This window comes from Meriones unguiculatus, chromosome 12 (genome assembly GCF_030254825.1).
Source record: "Meriones unguiculatus strain TT.TT164.6M chromosome 12, Bangor_MerUng_6.1, whole genome shotgun sequence".
Taxonomy (NCBI): domain Eukaryota; kingdom Metazoa; phylum Chordata; class Mammalia; order Rodentia; family Muridae; genus Meriones; species Meriones unguiculatus.
Window position 1 is genome coordinate 51900922 of NC_083360.1, and position 20620 is coordinate 51921541.

The 20620-nt window shown below is 39.4% G+C and overlaps 1 pseudogene; it reads left to right on the forward strand.

Moving 5' to 3' along the window:
• The first annotated feature begins 660 nt into the window (after positions 1-660).
• LOC132646917 (small nucleolar RNA SNORA17) lies at positions 661-800 on the forward strand (annotated as a pseudogene).
• The last annotated feature ends 19820 nt before the right edge of the window (positions 801-20620 follow it).

Below are 20620 nucleotides of genomic sequence, written 5' to 3' on the forward strand. Positions count from 1 at the left end.
AGTTATTGGAGGTCAAACTAGGAGGTGGGGTGTCATTCAAGAATCAGATCACTGGCAGTGTACCTTGAAAACTCATGCCTTGTTTCATATATATGCTTCCTGGCTGCTGTGGATAATAATATCTGCTATAATGCTTTTCTGCCATCTGGACAATATTTGTCTTTGAAGTCCATAAGACTTCAACCTAAAATTGACCATGAGTCAAAATAAATTCTGTTTCTCCTAAGTTGTTTTCTCAAATATCTTTTTGTCACAATTAATTTTTTTTCTAACAAGCAGGATCCCTTCCTCTGTCTTTTCTTCCTTGCTTTATGTGGCTGTGTTCATTTTCTGTCTTCAAACTGGAAGTACATCATCTTCCTGATATTTGTGTTTTCACATCTTTCTCTTGAAACAGCAGGGAAGTAGTTTCCACCTTTAAGAATCATGTGATTTTCCAGGCATGGTGGCTTTAATTTCCAGTACTCAGGGAGGGAGAGGTAAGTGGATATCTGTAAGTTCAAGGCCATCCTGGCCTACATAGTGAGAACAGGACAACCAAGGGTACATAGAGAAACCCTGCTGTGAAAAAAAGAAAAGAAAAGAAAAGAAGAAAAGAAAAGAAAAGAAAAGAAAAGAAAAGAAAAGAAAAGAAAAGAAAAGAAAAGAATTATGTTATTAACTGTCCCTTATAGCATCGCGAGTGTGGCTTCTGTTTCGTATGTGCATCAGTACATGGATGACAGAGAGGAGAGAGGCTAGCTATGTCTGCACTTAGTGTTTTGACCTATGAACACCAGAATGATTAGTAGCCTAAGAAACCCTGAGACGACCACCAGTCTGGCTCCAGGACCTCCAGACAAGAAGCTAGCTTGAGACAATCACCAGCCCAGTACCATAGGTCCAGAGAGGCTCCAAAGGCAGGGAGTGAGCCAGTGACTAGAAGAACCCTTCCTGGAATCACAGGCCTGGGCAGCAGTGAGCCTGAGACAGAAGACCCTTGCAAGGGGCCACTAGGGCAGTCAGGGTGATGAGCAAGCCTGCGACCACCCTAGACCAACACCATGAGGGCACAGAGAGCTAGCCTGAGATGACCACCAATCTGACACCACACAGGCCTTGGAGGACAGACCATGCTCAAGATGACCCCTGCCTGGTGACAAAATGCATTAGCAAGCCATAGCACTCCTGAGACTGGTTCTGAGATGACCCCAGACAAACAGAGACCCTGAGTGTCACTAAGAGGAGCAAGTAAGTGTTGGAGAAATGGAAGTGAAAGAGAAATAAAGGGATTTGGGCACAATGAAGAGAGACAGAACTGGATACTGGATAATAAGAAAACAGCCTAATCTGAGTAGCCAGTCATACAACCTTGAACCATGATGGGGTCCTGGCTTGTGCTGCCGCCAGGGAACACATCTGGATCCATGGTCCTTGCAACAGCAGAGATCGGTTATCACTAAAGTTCTGGAAGATGTACTTGGACCAGGCTGCTGTCTGGGGACATGTTGATGTCTGAGGGCTGTGTAGAATGCTGGCTCCACTGCTCAGCTGGGCATCATGAAAGAGCTGGACATGGAGGCATGAAATTAAGAGAGCTGACTCCACTTCAATCCAGTTGTAGTAATCAAGATATGGGGTACCTTCTACTGTGGGAGTTGCAGGTGAGCTGGGGCCTGAGCATTTTTGAACATAAGAAACTTGGCCCTGCTACTCATCTCTCCTGTGGTGGCATCAATGATGGAGAGATACTCTGCTCCCTCCTTGTTCCTTGTCACCTACCAGGTAGGAGACCTGACCCTGGGGTCATGAGAACAGGAGAGCTGCCCCTAACCCTCACCATCTAAAGCACTTGAGAGATAAGGCCCTGCACCTCTCCTGGGCAGCATAGTAGAGCTGTTCCTGGTCTTGGGGGCAGTGGTAAGCCAGCCCTTAGGGTGTTAGCATAGAAAAACTGACCCCAAAGCTTGGCTGCTGTGTGCCAGTATGTGCAAGGAAGCGATGCCCTCCCTTTGGTCCCTTGGCACCTACAGATTGCCAAAGAGCTGGTTCTGCACCTCACCTATTACAGCACCCAGGAGATCAGGCCCTGAACCTTATCTGGGAAGCATAGTAGAGTTGGCCCTGGACGCTGGATGTTATGGTTGCAGGTGAGTCAGTACTGAGGGCTTGAGCATGGGAGAGCAGGCTTCCAACTTGTCTGCCATGCAACAGCAAGGGCAAGAGAAAAATGTCCTCTCCCATGTTCTCCCCTTGCCACCTATGGCAGACAGGAGAGTTGTCCTTGGGGTCCATGAGGGCAGAAGATCTGTCCCTGCCTTCACCTGCTGAAAAACTTGAGAAAGCAGGCCCTGTACCTCACCTGGGCAGCAGAATAGAGCTGGCCCTGGACATGGAGGTTGTAGTCAACTTAGTCCTGAGAGTGTGAGTGTAGGAGAGCTGGCACTGCTCTTTGTCACTGTATGGTGGCATGGAGGAGGGAAAGATGACTTCCCTTGTTCCTTCACCACCTATAGCTGGTGAGAAAGCTGGCCCTGGGATCATGAGAGTAAGAAAACTGTCCCTCTCCCTTACTGGCTGCAACACTCTGGAGGGGGTGCTCTGAACCTTGCCTTGGCAGCAAGATAGAGTTGATCTTAGTTGTGGAGAATGCTGGTGAGTTGGTATGAGTCTGATAGTATGAGAGCAGCAGAGCTGGCAGGCTGACCAGCTCAGGTACCTCTCAGGTCCAGATACAAAGCTTTGAATTGGCCCACCCCAACATCTACCCCATCCAGGAACTGCTGGAGGTACATAAAGGGTCCAGTCCTATAGATCCAAAACCAGAGGATTTCCACAACACAAGGCAACAACAGGATATCCAAGAGTACCATTGAGCTTTTAGTATTGTTAGAGTAGCAGAAACCAGGGGCCTCATTCCAGACCAATCAGTCATTGCAATGAACATTTATAAGAAAATGAAGTGTGGGCAAAATAACAGCTTCTACAATGAATATTTTTATTCCTCTGCTTTTTTTTTGGGTGGATTGGGATAGGCTGCAAAGGTGGAAGGCAGGTATGAAGGGAGGAAAAGGTAAGTGGTATTGGGGTGAGTGATATGAAATTAACAAAGAACCAATAAAAAGTTAGAAAAATAACCATATGATTAAATTTGGCATGCTGGAATAATTCAGGCTCAGGAATTCAATAATTCAAGCTCAACGCTTCTAAGTACATTTTTAATATTAATAATTGGAGGACTCAGGTATGAATATCTTTAGAAATTATGCCTTACGCTGTACCTCAACTTGCATATTTTTAAAAGGACACTATTCTAACAATTTATTTATTATACTATGTTTACATGATATATCATGTGCTGTATAATGTGGCCAGGAATCATAATTAAACAAAGTAAAATCACTTGAACATGACATGGCAAAAAGTAATCTTTCAATCACAGAGATAAAATACCTCAACAAGACTTCTCAAAGGCAAAAAATACTTTGGTCACCACTTTCAAGTTTACAGTCACTTGAGTCCCCACTTTCCCAGCCTTTATGTAAGGCAGGATATTGCAAGAACTGTGCGATGGGTCATGTCCTGACAGCCAAGCTATATAGTGTCAAGAGAAAACGTTGTTGTTAAATAACAAAATCCATCTTCTCAAATTCATTTATGTATTCTTATGTATTCAAAAATGGGCTTCTCCATTCATGAGATCAGAGAAGTCATGATGCCGTCATCTTGCACTACTAGATTGGGAAATAAGTCATCTACACATATACTTTTTGGGGACATTTCAGGTCCATTCCATAATCCAGTCATCATTACGCTAGGTGTTATCTGAAGCTTTATGAAAAGATAAAAAAATTATGAAACACCTAGAGGAGGAAGGGCAATGGTTTGTTTTTGTGTACCTCTCTCACTTCACAAGAATATAGACTTATTTGGAAAGATCATTCTATGTACTTGGACTTTTCCCAGTCTGTAGGCTGTCATTTTGTTCTGATGACAGTGTTCTTTGCTTTACAAAAGTTTTCAGTTTCAAGATGTCCTATTTATTAATTGTTGATCTTAGAGCCTGTGCTGTTGGCATTCTGTTCAAAAAGTTGTCTCTTGTACGAATGAGTTCATGGCTCTTATCCACTTTTTCTTTCTTTTTTTAATTAAATTTTTTGTTTTTATATTAATTACAGTTTATTTACTTTGTATCCCAGCTGTAGCCCCCTCCCTCATTCTCTCCCAATCCCACCCTCCTTCTCTCATCTCCTCCCTATCCCTCTCTAAATCCATTGATAGGGGAGTTCTTCCTGCCCTTCCATCTGAATCTAGTTTATTAGGTCTCATCAGGACTGGCTGCAATGTCCTCCTTTGTGGCCTAGGAGGCTGCTACTCCCTCGGGGGTTGGGGGAAGGTCAAAGAGCCAGCCACTGAGTTCATGTCAGAGACAGTCCCTGTTCCCCTTATGAGGGTACCCACTTGGATACCAAGATGCCATGGGCTACATCTGAGCAGGGGTTCTAGGTTATACCCATGAATGGTGCTTGGTTAAAATATTAGTCTCAGAAAAGACCCTTGTGCCCAGATATATTTGGTCCTTGTGGAGCTCTTGTCTTCTCCAGGTCTTACTAACTCCCCCTTCTTTCATGTGATGCCTTGCACTCTGCCCAAGGTTTGGTATGAGTCTCAGCATCTGCTTTGATACCTTGCTGGGTAGAGTCTTTCAAAAGCACTCTGTGGTAGGCTCCTGTCCTGTTTCTTGTTTTCTCCTACTTCCAATGTCCATTTCATTTGTATTTCTAAGATTGATCATCTTAACCAGGGTCCTCCTTCTTGTTTAGCTTCTTTAGGTGTACAGATTTTAGTATGTTTATCGTATCTTATAGTTCTATTATCCACTTATAAGTGAGTATATACTGTGTGTGTCTTTCCGTTCTGGGATACCTCACTCAGGGTGATTTTTTTTCTAGATCCCACCATCTCGTCCTCACGGATTAGTAGGATTAACATAGTGAAAATGGCCATTTCGCTAAAAGCAATCTACAGATTGAATGCAATTCCCATCAAAATACCAACACAATTCTTTATAAACCTTGAAAGAAAAATTCTCAACTTGATATGGAAAAACAAACAAACAAACACAAAAACATAATTGCCAAAACAATCCTGTAAAACAACAGCTCATTTGGAGGTATCTGCATCCCTGATCTCAATCTGTACTACAGAGCAATAGTAATAAAAACTGCATGGTGTTGGCATAGAAACAGAATGGTGGATCAATGGAATCAAAAAAGACCCAGAAATAAACCCACACACCTATGGATACTTGATTTTTTTGACAAAGATGCCAAAACTATTCAATGGAAAAAAGACGGCATCTTCAACAAATGGTGCTGGTCCAACTGGATGCAGAAAAATGAAAATAGATCCATACTTATCACCCTGCAGAAAACTAAAGTCCAAGTGGATCAAAGACCTCAACGTGAAACCAGACACACTAAATTGGTTAGAAGAAAAAGTGGGAAAGAGCTTAGAACTCATTGGCACAGGAGACAACTTCCTGAACAGAACACCAACAGCATAGGCACTAAATCAACAATCAATAAATGGGACCTCGTGAAACTAAAATGCTTCTGCAAAACAAAGGACACTGTTGTCAGAACAAACAACAGACTGGGAAAAGATCTTCACCAACCCTATATCTGACAGAGGACCAATATCAAGAATGTATAAAGAACTAAAGATTTTAAACAGCAACAAATCAAGCAATCCAATTAAAAAATGGGTAAGAAGCTAAACAGAGAATTTTTTGTGGAGGAATATAGAATGGCAGAGAAACACTTAAAGAAATGCTCATTGTCCTTAGTCATCAGGGAAATGCAAATTAAAACTACCCTGAGATTTCGCCTTACAATCATCAGAATGGCTAAGATCAAAAACTCAAATGTGAACATATGATGGAGAGGATGTGGAGAAAGGGGAACCTTCCTACATTGTTGCTGAGAATGTAAACTTTTACAACCACCTTGGAAATAAATATAGTGCTTTCTCAGACAACTAGGAATAGTGCTACCTCAAGATCCAGCTATACCACTCCTAGGAATATATCCAAAAGATGCTCAAGTACACAACAAGGATATCTATTCAAGCATGTTCATAGCAGCTTTATTTGTAATAGCCAGAACCTGGAAACAACCCAAATGTCCCTCAGTGGAGGAATGGATACAGAAATTGTGGTACATTTACACAATGGAATACCACTTTTTCTTCAAAAAGAAAAAAAATAGAGATTTAATGTGTCTGGTTTTATGTTGTGGTCTTTGATACACTTGGACTTTAATTTGGGCAGGGTTATAAATATGGAACTATTAGTATTTTCCTACATGTAAACATCCAGTTAGCCCAGCACCATTTTGTTGAAGATACTATCTTTTTTCCATTGTATGGTTTTGGCTTCTTTGTAAAAAATTAAGTTACTGTAGGTGTGTGGGTTTATTTCTGGGTCTTTGATTAGATTTCATTGATCCATCAGTCTGTTTCTATGCCAGTTCCATGTCATTTTTATTACTGTTGCTCTATAGTACAGCTTGAGATCAGGGTACTTGTCCAACTAGTTTAACTCCAGATACTGTTCCAAAGTTGTGTAGGACACTAAAGTTACAATTCTATCCCTATACGATCTTCTTGACCCTGGCATTAGAATTTGTTTAAATCTCTAGCTATGAATCATAATTTAATTACTTCCTTTTAAATATTATAGATTACACTATACTTATAAATATTATGATAAAATTAAATATCATACATGTTTAGAACTATGATGTTATAAATATTATATAAGAATTATAAACATATACTGTATGCATGGACTGAGGCCATGTAAATTTCAATAAGCTTAAAAACAAGCTAATAACTCAACCACAGGCAAATGTACTATGCACTTATTTCAACTAACCCAGAACTCAGATTTCAACAGGAAGGAAGAATATTTACCCATGACACCATTTAAGAAAGTATGTATTCAAACAAAGAGATAATAGAAGTTGATATAACAGCAATGATAAGACCTCTCTCGGTAATGCTTCTGAATTAGTTAAATCTGTATCACAACAGAGAAGGTTTCAAATACAAATCCCTGACCATCACCTGTTAGGCTGTGATGTTTAAGCCTCTACATTTTGAGCATGAAGGAATTCTCCACTAAGCACAGCATACTGTAAGCAGTTTTTACTTTTGAAAGATAATGTTCTTAAATAATGCCAGAACTAAAATAACAGATAAATGAAGAAGGAAATACACTTGACCCAACTATAGCATGTGTTTCATTGTGTTGAAGGCCAAGACATATTATCCTTGAAGATGCTGTTACACAGATATATGGGCCAAAGGGTTTTTTTTTTTTTTTTTTTTTTTTTTTTTTTTCAGAAGATCTTCTTCGAAGCAAGTGAATAGCTTTGGAATTCTCAGCTTACTTTTCACTAATGACTCTTGCCTTTTATCCTATCCCCTGCTGTTCATTAAAAGAAGAATGCAATCTATAGTGTACATGGTCAGAATGAATAGCAGGGTCAGTCATTAATCCCAACTGGTGTGCCCCAGAATGCCTGCCACAGAATGAAGAGATGCTTCTGATTGATTAACTTTCTGGGTAAAGAAATATACTCAGCTAAGGGTCTATAGCTACACAGCAAAGTGTAACAATAGTTTTAAAGCTTGGCACTTCTAGAAAAAAATCACAGGTCAGGGTGCTGACATGATGAAAGGAGCTTATATCTAAAAGTAACAAGTAAGTCTTCAGAGAAGAATGTTTCCAACATATACATTATTTTATAGAGAATATTTGTTATGATATGATAATCCCTGTCTATATGGTGTACATAGAGTACATAGTACTTTAGAGTCAGCATCCTACTTACTTGCGACTACTCTTTCTCCTGTCAGAGAGAAAGAAAACAGAACAGCCACCCTGTGTGTTGGGGGGGATGCTAGACAGAAAAAAAAGCTTTATTATCTGTCAATTACTCCTCCACATAGACTTTTCTTTAACAATGTCTGTATGTGTAAACAATAAAGATTAAAAAAATGTCATTGAGTGAAACAGGAATGTTTGAGGCAGTTAAGGATAAATCAAACAACCTGTTTTAGAAAGACATTCTACAGAACATTTTCTAGGCAAGAGCATTCATAAAGTAAAGAAGCTAAAAATTATGTCTATTTTTGTCTTTACACATAATAAGAAAGAAAAAACTACCTTCACATGTTGTCATTCTGATTGGAAAATAGGTTTTATGTGGGCAGAGTAGAGTAAAATACCCACATGTTATAGGCAAATAATCCATATTTGCTGGATAAATGAATGGATGGAGAGAAACAAAGAATCTACTAACTATAAAATAAAAATGTGTTAACTCCACTGCTGGATCAGGGAAAAGTTTTTTTCAATTGGTGTTTTTAAAATAAAATTTTAAACTTTTAAAAGTTCTATTAGATATAAATATTATATATCTAATAATGTGTATAATGTGCTTTGATTATGTTTACTCACTCCTTATTCCTTCCAGATCCTTTCCTCTTTATTAATAACACAAATCTATATCTTTTGTTTTCATCCATCAAGTCCAATTTGTATTGTTCATATATTTTTGGATATTTAGTATCCCAGTAGTGCAAGATTGATTTGCCATGGATAATACTCTTAGAGGAAACTGACTATACCTCTCCTAGCAGAAAGCAATTACCAACAGTCCTCAGCTGTGGGTAGGATTCTGTGACCATCTCTCCTCTGAATGCTGAAGTGTGGTTTGGCTTGCGCTTGTACAAGTCTTCTGCACACTGTCCCAGTCACTGTAATTTCATATATGTAACTGCTTTGCTGTATCCAGAGGACATTTTTTTTATATTATTAAACTACTACCTGTGGTTCTTGATGTCTTCCTACTTTTACCTGACTTGTAATAATTCATGAATCTTGAGATGAGGAGATGTGGTATGGAGTCTGAAGACATTGAGCTCCACAATAACTACTGGCCTGGTAAGACATGCCCTCTAATACAATAGTGTCACAGACATCATGGAAGAAACCAACTACCTTCTAACTGTAGCTAATATAGCAGAATAATGTTAATAGGTAACATAAATAAATAGTAGTAAACCAACCTCTGCCAATGTATCATTCCCATAGATTAGTTCATCTCTCAAAACTCATAGATCTTCTGTTTACAGAAGATTGTGATTGACACAGTTCTCTAACTGGTCAAGGTTTAGAGAATCACAGAGTGCACTTACCTTTCCAACAGTGGTATCACTGTTATAGGGGTAACCAAGTACCTTTTGATTGAGTCTGAGTCCTGCTTTGCAGGAGGGAACCCACTCTGAACACCTAGTCAACCACTCATATCTAGGTCACAATCCCAAAATAGTAACTTAAAATTTTAGTTGATTAACTAAATTGGTACAGCATCCACCTTCTAAATATCTATGTTTATGTCTATAAACAACATCTACTCTCATTCATAATCAGATATACCTCTTCAGTGAATGCAGAAACACATGTGTACTCAACATGTTAAGATAGTTGTTAAGATGTTAAATGATAATTTTTAAGATGTTAAGATGTTAGATGATAATTGAGTGCACATCCCTAAACAAGACTTTACACTGAAGCTCAGAGAATATCATGGAGGAGGAAGGCCTAAAGAATGTAAAAACCAGAAGATAGGGAAGGGGCTATAAAATGAAAGGCTCTGTCACAGCATACATATAATACATACAGCAATCATAAACTTAAATCAGCTATGATTACTTACATTTGGCCCAAACAAAACTGGCCCTTAGCAATGTCATGGTATCAGACCCAGCTTATGGGTACTTCCCTTTACTGCTGACAACCATTAATTGATAATTCCAGAAGAGGTGAAATTAATGTCCACTGTTGAGCTCATTAGGCTCCAACTGGTAGCTCCAAATTCATAGTCAAACAGCCTTTGCTAAACTCACTGCATCACATAACAAAACAAAGAAATATGAATGTGAGAAAGAAATATGTAAGAAAGAGGGTGGATAAACAGGGAAGATGAAGAGAGACTGAGGGGAATAGATTAGAAGGTAATTTAGTAATTAGTAATTTTACTAATCATAATTTAGTAATTCATGTATATAATTTTGAAAGATTAAAATATAATTAATAAAAAAGAGACAAAGCAGAGAACGAAGATGGTGGCGCCAGGAGGACACTGTGTCTGAGGAACTGGACAGCAGTGTGGGCACAGTGACCAGGAGACTGAACCCAGGGACCTAAAACACAAGCATTCATGATTGCCAGGTGAGAGGAGGAAAGCCTACAGTGTGGAAATTAATTGGGACTGACCTCAGGTCACCCAGTCAATGACTGGTAAAGGTCCTGGGGACCACGGGTGCACACGCCGCCAGAGATCAGCGCACACAGCCTCCTGCGGCGTCCCCAGCCGCCATACAGGACCGGGACACACCTCCTCTGGCCCAGAGTGAGGCTCCAAGCCTCCAACCCAGAGCAGATCCCTTAGTTGCCAGCCCAGAGAGGCGTGCACAGCCTCTGGCCCAGAAGGGGACACACACTGCCAGCCCAGATCAGAGCATAGAGCCTCTGGACCAAAGTGGCGCCCTCAGCCACCATCCCAGACCAGAGTGCACAACATCCAGACTTGAGCGGCACCCGCAGCCACCATCCCAGACAGAGACACACAGCTTCTGGCCCAGAGTGAGGCGCCCAGCCTCCAGACCAGAGTGGAACCCTCAGTTGCCAGCCTAGAGAGGAGTGCACAGCCTCCAGACCAGAGCAGTGCCCCCAGGCACCAACTCAACCTAGACGCACATTCTCCAGGCCCAGAGCAGGGCACTCAGCCTCTGGCCCAAAGACTTGCTGGGCACTCCTCTCACCTTCCCGAACAAAACTGTGTGCCCCAGGATACCAAACAGAGTTTCCCTGTTGAGAGAAAACCCCACAGCTAGGGAATCAGCAGGATCTTCAAGAGGGCTGTACCTGGAAAACAGTGGAACAACAACAACAGCTCACTAAATTCAGAATGAGAAACCCAGCGGCAGGGCAGCAGTCTTGAGGATTTTGACAGTTGAGAGGAGAGCACCCTTGACAAACAAAGACCACACATACTACTCAGATCTATACACCTGAGGTGAGCAGTGGATTTTCCTGAGAAACACTGGCCATATAATGACCATACCCAAAAAGCAGAGGAGACCTCCTTCAGGAAAAATCATCTTCCATTCAAGGGGATTCTCCCTACCTCAGGACTCCAGGAAGCACAGAAACTAACAGCCAACACCTAAAACAGCCCAATGAGTAGAGGTCAGCGTAAAAGCTCAACCAACAAAAGACAGAGCAATATGGCATCTCCAGAACCCAGCCATCCAGGGGCGAGAAGCCCTGGACAACCCAGCATAATAGAAAATCAAGAAGATGACCTTACATCTATGCTGATGAAGAGGATAATAGAGGAAACAAATAAAATACGTAAAGAATTAGAGGAAGACAAAACCAAACAGATCATGGCTATCCATAAAGAAATGGAGGATGTTAAAGACAAGCAGATTATGGCCATCTGTGAAGAAATACGAGAAGATGCAGCCAGTTTGCGGCCTTCAGAGAAGAAATAATTAAATTATTGAAAGAAATAAAAGAAACAGAGTTGAAGGAACTAAAAGAAAACAGGAAAACACAATCAGACAGCTGAAGGAAGTAAACAAAACAACTCAAGATCTGAGAATAGAACTAGAAAAATTAAAGAAAACAAATGGAGGAAATAATGAAGAGGAAGAATTTAGAGAAGAAAACAGGAACTACAGAGGTAAGCATAACCAACAGACTAAAAGAGATGGAAGAAAGAATCTCAGATGTAGAAGATACAATGGAAGAAATCGATGTATCCATCAAAGAAAATGTTAAATCCAAAAAATTCCTGACACAGACCATCCAGGAAAACCAAGACAATATGAAAAGACAAAACCTAAGAATAATAGGAATAGAGGAAAAAGAAGATTCCCTTCTCCAAGGCCCAGAAAATATTTTCAACAAAATTATTGAAGAAAATTTTCCCAAGTTAAAAGAGAGGCCAGTAAGAATATAAGAGGCTTACAGAACACCCAACAAACTGGACCAGAAAAGAAAATCCTCCCGCCACATAATAATCAAAACAATAAGTATACAGAACAAAGAAAAAATACTAAAAGCTACAAGGGAAAAAGCCCAAGTAACATATAAATACAAACCTATTAGAATCACACCTGCCTTTTCAACAGAGACTTTGAAAGCCAGAAGGGACTGCGCGGATATCATGCAGACCCTAAGAGAAAACAGATGTCAGCCCAGGCTACTATACCCTGCAAAACTCTCAGTCCTCATAGATGGAGAAAACAAGATATTCAATGACAAAAAAAAAATTCAATAATACCTACACACAAATCGAGCATGACAGAAGACACTGGAAGGGAAAATACACCCCAAGAAAATTAGCTACTTTCAAGAAAACACAGGAAATAATTAACCTCACTACAGTAAAACAAAAAGTAACCAAGCACACAACATTATGACCACAGCCAACATCAAAATCAAAGGATCTAACAGCCACTGGTCATTAATCTATCTCAAAATCAATGGACTCATCTCTCCAATAAAAAGACACAGACTAAGAGAATGGATGCATAAACAAACCCCAGCAATCTGTTGCATACAAGAAACACACCTAAGGCACAAAGATAGACATTACCTGAGGGTAAAGTGTTGGAAGACGACTTTCCAAGCAAATGGACCCAAGAAGCAAGCAGGAATAGCCATTCTAATATCTGATAAAATAGACTTTCAACCAAAATTAATCAAAAGAGATGGGGAAGGACACTTCATAACTCATCAAGGGAAAATTCCAACAGGAAGACATCACAAACCTGAACATCTATGCCCCAAATACAAGTGCACCCATATTTGTAAAAGAAACATTGGTAAAACTTTAACCACATATAGATCCCCACACATTAATAGTGGGAGACTTCAACACCCCACTCTCAACAAAGGACAGGTCAACAAAACAGAAATTAAATAAAGAAACAATGTCTCTAACAGAGGTCAGGAATCAAATGGACCTAACAGACATTTACAGAACCTTCCACCCAAACACAAAAGAATTTATCTTTTTCTCAGCACCTCATAGAACCTTCTCCAAAATAGACAGTATGGTTGGTCACAAAGCAAGTCTCAAAATATACAAGAAGATTGAAATAATCCCTTGTGTCCTGTCTAATCACCATGGAATAAAGCTGGACCTCAGTAACAACAGAAATAGCAAAAAGCCTACACACACATAGAATCTGAACAACTTGTTACTAAATGACAGCTGGGTCAGAGAAGAAATAAAGAAAAAATTAAAGTCTTCGTAGAACTCAGTGAAAATGAAGACACAACACACCCAAACTTGTGGGAAACAATGAAAGCAGTGCTAAGAGGAAAGTTCATAGCACTAAGTGCCTTCAAGAAGAAATTCGAGACAGCTCATTCAAGCAACTTAATGGCTCACTTAAAAACCCTAGAAAAAGAAGAAGCAGACACACCAAAAAGGAGTAGACAGTAGACGGCTGGAAATAATTAAACTCAGGGCTGAAATCAATCAATTAGAAACAAATAAAACAATTCAAATAATCAATGAAACCAAGAGCTGGCTCTTTGAGAAAATCAACAAGATTGACAAACCCTTAGACAAACTAACTAAAAGGCAGAGAGACACCATCCAAATCAACAAAATCAGAAAGGAAAAGGGGGATATAACTACAGACACTGAGGAAATCCAAACAATCATTAGGACTTACTCCAAAAGTCTATATGCCACAAAATTTGAAAATCTAAATGAAATGGACAATTTTCTTGACTGATTTGACTTAACAAAGCTGAATCAGGACCAGGTAAATCACTTAAATAGCACTATATCTCCCAAGGAAATAGAAGCAGTCATCAAAATCTCCCATCCAAAAAAAGCCCAGGACCAGATGGTTTCAGTGCAGAATTCTACCAACTTTCAAAGAAGAGCTAATTCCAATTCTCTTCAAACTATTCCACAAAATAGAAACAGAAGGAACATTACCAAACTCATTCTAAGAAGCCACAGTCACCTTGATACCTAAACCTCACAAAGACTCAAAAAAGAAAGAGAATTTCAGGCCAATCTCCCTTATGAACATTGATGCAAAAATACTCAACAAAATTAATGGAAACCGAATACAAGAACACATCAAAGATATTATCCACTATGACGCAGTAGGCTTCATCCCAGGTATTCAGGGGTGGTTCAATATATGGAAATCAATGTGATCCACCATATTAACAAACTGAAAGAAAAAAACCATATGATAATCTCCTTAGATGCTGAAAAAGCATTTGACAAAATCCAACATCCATTCATGTTTAAAATAGTGGAGAGGTCAGGGTTACAAGGCACATATCTAAACATAGTAAAGGCGATATACAGCAAGCCTATAGTCAACATCAAACTCAACAGAGAGAAATTTAAAGCAATCCCACTGAAATCAGGGACAAGACAAGTTTGCCCACTCTCTCCATATATATTCAACATAGTGTTGGATGTCCTTGCTAGAGCAATAAGACAGCTGAAGTTGATCAAGGGGATACAAATTGGAAAAGAAGTCAAATTATCACTATTTGAAGATGCTATGATAGTATACATGAGCGACCTGAAAATCTCTACTAGAGAACTCCTACAGCTGATAAATACATTCTGTAAAACTAACTAAAAAAAAATCAGTAGCACTCCTGTATATAAAAGACAAAAGGGCTGAGAAAGAAATTAGGGAAACAACACCCTTCACAATAGCCACAAATGACATAAAGTACCTTGGTGTAACCCTAACCAAGCATGTAAAAAACTTGTATGAAAACAATTTCAAGTCTCTGAAGAAAGAATTAAAAGAAGATATGAGAAGATGGAAAGATCTCCCATGCTCATGGCTTGGCAGGATTAACATAGTAAAAATGGCCATCTTACCAAAAGCAATCTACAGATTTAATGCAATTTCCATCAAATTGCCAACACAATTATTTACAGACCTGGAAAGAATAATTCTCAACTTTGTATAGAATAACAAGAAACCCAGAATTGCTAAAACAATCCTCTACAATAAAGGTCTTTTGGAGGTATCTCCATTCCTGATCTTAAGCTGTGCTACAGAGCAACAGTTATAAAACCTGCATGTTACTGTCATAGAAACAGAATGATGGATCAATGGAACCGAACAGAAGACCCAGAAATAAAGCCACACACTTATGGACACCTGATTGTTGATAAAGATGCCAAAACCATACAGTGGGAAAAAGAGAGCACCTTCAACAAATGGTGCTGGTCCAACTTGATGTCTACATGTAGAAAAATGCAAATAGATCCATACTTATCACCCTGAACAAAACTGAAGTCCAAGGTGATCAAAGACCTCAACATAAAACCAGATACATTAAATTGGCTAGAAAAAAAAAAGTGGGGAATACCCTAGAACTCATTGGCACAGGAGAGAACTTTCTGAACAGAACACCCACAGCACAGGCTCTAATAAATGAGACCTCATGAAACTGAAAAGCTTCTGTAAAGCAAAGGATACCATCATCAAAACAAAACGACTGCCTAAAGATTGGGAAAGAATCTTCACCAACCCTTTATCTGACAGAGGGCATATATAAAGAACTAAAGAAGCTGAAAAGCAGCAAACCAAGTAATCTACTTAAAAAATGGAGAACAGAGCTAAACAGAGAATTCACTGTAGAGGAATATCAAATGGCAGAGAAAAACTTAAAGAAATGCAACCTCATTAGCCATCAGGGAAATGCAAATCAAAACTACCCTGAGATTTCACCTTACACCCATCAGAATGGCCAAGAGCAAAAACTCAAGTGACAACACATGCTGGAGAGGTTTTGTAGAAAGGAGAACCCTCCTCCACTGCTGGTGGGAATGTAAACTTGTACAAACACTCTGGAAATCAATTTGGTGCTTTGTCAGACAACTAGGAATAGCACTTCCTCAAGATCCAGCTATACCACTCCTAGGCAGATATCCAAAAGAGGCTCAAGTACACAATAAGGACATTTGCTCAACCATGTTTGTATCAGCCTCATTTGTAATAGCCAGAAGCTGGAAATAGCCCAGATGCCCCTCAACTGAAGAATGGCTGCAGAAATTGTGGTACAGCTATACAATGGAGTATTACTCTGCAATGAAAAATAAGTAAATCATGAAATTTGCAGGTAAATGGTGGGACCTGAAAAAGATCATCCTGAGTGAGCTGTCCCAGAAGCAGAAAGACACACAGGGTATATACTCACTCATATAGACTTATAGGATAAACCTACTAAAATCTGTACATCTAAAGAAACTAATCAAGAGGGAGGACCCTGACAAAAATGCTCAATCCCCATCCCGAAAGGCAAAGAGGATGGACATCAGAAGAAGAAGAAAGCAGGAAACAACCTAGGAACCTGCTGCAGAGGGCCTCTGAAAGGCTCTGCCCTGCATACTATCAAAGCAGAAGCTGAGACTTTATGGCCAACTGTTGGGCAGAGTGCATGGAATCTTATGTAAGAAGTGGGAAATAGTAGGTTATGGAAAGGACAGAAACCCCACAAGGAGAGCAACAGAACCAGAAGATTTGAACACAGGGGTCTTCCCAGAGACTCATACTTTAACCAAGTACCAGGAATGGAGATAACATAGAACTCCTTTGCAGATGTAATCCATGGCAGTTTAGTGTCTAAGTGGGTTACATAGTAATGGGAAGAGGGACTGCCTCTGACACAATCTGATTGGCCTGCTCTTTGATCACCTCCCCCTGAGTGGAGAGCAGTCTTACCAGGCCACAGAAGATGACAATGCAGCCACCTTGGATGTGATCTGATAGACTAAGATCAGAAGGAAGGAGAGGAGGACCTCCCCTATAAGTAGACTTGGGGAGAGGCATGCATGAAGAAGGGGGAGGGAGGGTAGGATCGGGATGGGAGGAGGGAGGGGCTTATGGGAGGATACAAAGTGAATAAATTTTATAAAAAAGAGACAAAGCAAGAACTGAGTTTTGTTGTTGTTGTTGTAGTTGCTTCTGTGAGAAACGCAGTTAATAAAAATAACAAAATACATTCTGCCTACACAAAAAATGACTGTGATTGAAAAATCATAGTAGGTGCTTTGCATTGCATTTAGGGATTTGATTGCTTGAATAAGTATGGCTCTCAGAAGATGCTTGGCCCTTAGGGAATGTCACTATTAGAAGGCATGACTTTGTTGGAATAGGTGTGGCCTTGGTAGAAGAAATGTGTCATTGTAGGTGTGGGTTTGAGGTATTACATGTGCTCAAGATACTCCAGTGAGACACAGTTTCTTCTTTGCCTTGGTCATAGTGTTTCTTCCCAGCAAGGGAAACTTTAGGACAAGGGATAACTTCAATTGGAAACAGAGTCTAACTTCTTGACAGGAAAATTCTCCTGATTGTTAAATCTTATGAAAGAAGAAGGAGATAGAAAGACTTGGATGGGACAGGAGCTCTAAAAGGAGACCCACAGAGCCAACAAAAAACAAAAAAGAAAAACAAAAACAAAAAACTGAAACCTGGGGGCCCTGAAGAGACTGATACCCCAACCAAGGATAATGCATGGATAGGACATAAAACCCAGGCTCAGATGTATCCCATAGACTCAGTCTCCAAGTGCGAGCAGGGAATTTCTCTGGCATGAACGCAGTGGCAGGCTCTCTGATCACCTCCCCTAGGGTGTGCAGCCTTGCCAGGCCACAGAGAAAGAAAATGCAACCAGTCCTGATGAGACCTGATAAGTCAAATAGAAGGGGAAGAAGACATCACTTCTAAGTGGACTAGGGGAAGGGCATAGGGGAAGAAGAGGGAGGGAGGGTGGGATGGGGAGGAAATGAGGAAGGAGGCCATAGCCGGGATACAAATTTAATAAATTGTAATAAATGATAATAAAAAATAAACATAAACAAAGATTTCTGGTATCAAAAAACATGTTTATATATTTGCTTTATCTTAATTTTTCTACATATCTATTAAGTCCATAGATGTTTTATGGGTGCTCTCAATTAGCCAATGATATAGCTTTATGAGGCATGCACAGAATGTGTAAGAGGTCAGAAACAGTAGTGTTATTTTTGTCTTCTTTCTGGCAGAGAAAATAGGAACATTCCTTGACTACCAACCCCAACATGTAGCAGTTGGCCAAATTCAAGTCAAGTCTTAAGTTTGAAAAAGATGATGAAAAGCAATCTTAGTTATCAAATCACTGTGAATTTTTTATGACTTATTGTTCAAAGGGAAGAAGAAAAAAGAACACGCGGAAGATAATTGCCTTTTCTTAAAAAAATTAAAGATGTGAACTATGTTTAGAATTATTTAAGAGGTCACACTAAAAAATAGTAATTGGAAGAAAAATTCTGCTTGTCTAAGTAAAGAGCACATTTGTAGCAGTAGGGTAAATGTTCTATCGATTGAGAAGCTGGGAAACTCGAGTTATTATTCACTACAAGCTAAAGAATAATTGCTAATGCTCTGGCAGAAAAATTAAAAACAGTTTCTGGAAGTATTCTTTACAATGATCAATGGTGTATCTTCCCAGGCCATTGGCTCTTCAATAACATTTTCGCTTTGGGGATACAATCAATTTTTATAATATAATTCATTTGCCAGTGGGCATGCTTTCCTCATGCAAAGAAAAGACATTTATGCAATTTATATTGTTGAAAGTAATCTCACACAGCAAATACCAGGCTGTGGACAGAAGACTCACTTGAATCTATTTTTATTTTAAATGAGTTTGGAAATCATATCTACTGGAAAAGGGGGATGAGGTGGTGGGCAGTTGCTAGTGTCTTTGTTGTTGCTTTGTTAACTTTTTGAGATTGTATTTAGCACACTGACAGGAATTGTGAACATATAACACAGGGAACTGATGGTTCTATGCCAGCTTAACTCCTCTGCAACCATGACCTCAATTCATTTGCACTACCGTAGAACTGGTAGGACAAGGCTGTCCACAATCCTTTAGGTCTAAGTATTTTGTTGGACAACTTGATTTTGCTTAACTGCTCTAAACTATATCAGTACATTCCAGCCTTAATAAACCATAGCTTCAATCTTGTAATGTGCCATTCTAGTACTCAAGAGAGCCTCAATTTTTGAGCCCATGACCTCTCAAACTCAAGCTGTTCTTTGCACTTATAATAAAACTGGCTCTGTTCCTTGTCAACCTGGTGAATGGTGAGGGTGAGTAAAAAATGGAGGAGGCTCAGGAGGAGGAAGAATAAGAGGATATAAAGGAGAAGAAGCAGTTTCTGGAGTAGAGGTAAAAGGAAGAGAAGAATAAAGTACAAGAGTAGAAGGAAAAGAAAGAAGAAAGGGGTGTAGGAGTAAGCAATAAGAGAGATGAGGATGAGGAAGATGAAAAAGAAAAAAGAAACAAAGCCAAGTTCACAAAGTAATAAATGTGAGTTTATTAATCACTTTTTAGTTAATTGTCAATTAGTGGTTACTCACACCTTTAATCTCAATACTGAGAAGGCAGAGGCAGAAAGATCCTCGAGTTTGAGGCCAGCCTGGTCTACACAGTGAGCTCTAGGACAGCCAAGCCTACACAAAAAAGTCTATCTTGATATCTGACCCCTATTTTTTTTTCAGTTGAGTAATGTGCTGTTCAACATTAGGTATCCCAAGCTGGACCTTTGTCTGAGGGTTAGAACAATGGCTTTCATGAGATTTCAGAAAGTTTGATTTGCTTTCTGCCTAATCCATATCTTGCTTCAACATCTGTTTTATCTTTCATGAAACAGAAACACCAAATTAAAATGAAAGCTTGGATTAGAGTAATTGCTTTTCAATGAATTACTATTGGGATGATGATTCTATGCTCTACTTAGGAGCCTGTTGTATCTGACTTCCCTTAAACATTTTCCACACTTCATTCAGTGCTCTCCATTGTTGTGTGTGGATGGTATAGTGATTTAATGAAAAACAACATTATGCTTGCTTCTTTTTTTGATTTCAAAAGAAAAAAATGTTATTCTTAATAAAACCGAAGGCTAAAAATAAGCATACATTTTTTATGAAAGATTTTATTTTCTTTTTTATCATTTTTATTTTTTATATTAATAACAGGTTATTAACTTTGTATCCCAGCTGTAGACCCCTCCCTTATTCTCTCCCAATCCCACCCTCCCTCATCTCCTTCCATGCCCCTTTCCAAGTCCACTGATAGGAGCGGTCTTCCTACCCTTTCATCTGACCCTAGCTTATGAGGTATATTCTTCTTAAAGTAGATACTTATACTCATTAGGTCTGTTACTGCAGTATGACTTTTCCTGAAAAAAAGTGTTAAGGGATCCTTCTTGTCATCAAAAAATTTAAATTTATTGGATGTTTCTTTGGTTTCAGAACCATGTAAAAGACAAATTTTTATAAGGTGCATGTGTATAATGACCTGGTTTTTTACTTGTCTGTTATATGAATATCACAACTAAACTGAGGTGGATAAGTACTATTACCTTCTTCTCTTGCTCTTTAATTACACTATAAGCTTGAAGACTGAATGCTAACCACAGTCAAAGTACTAAGCTTCAGTCAT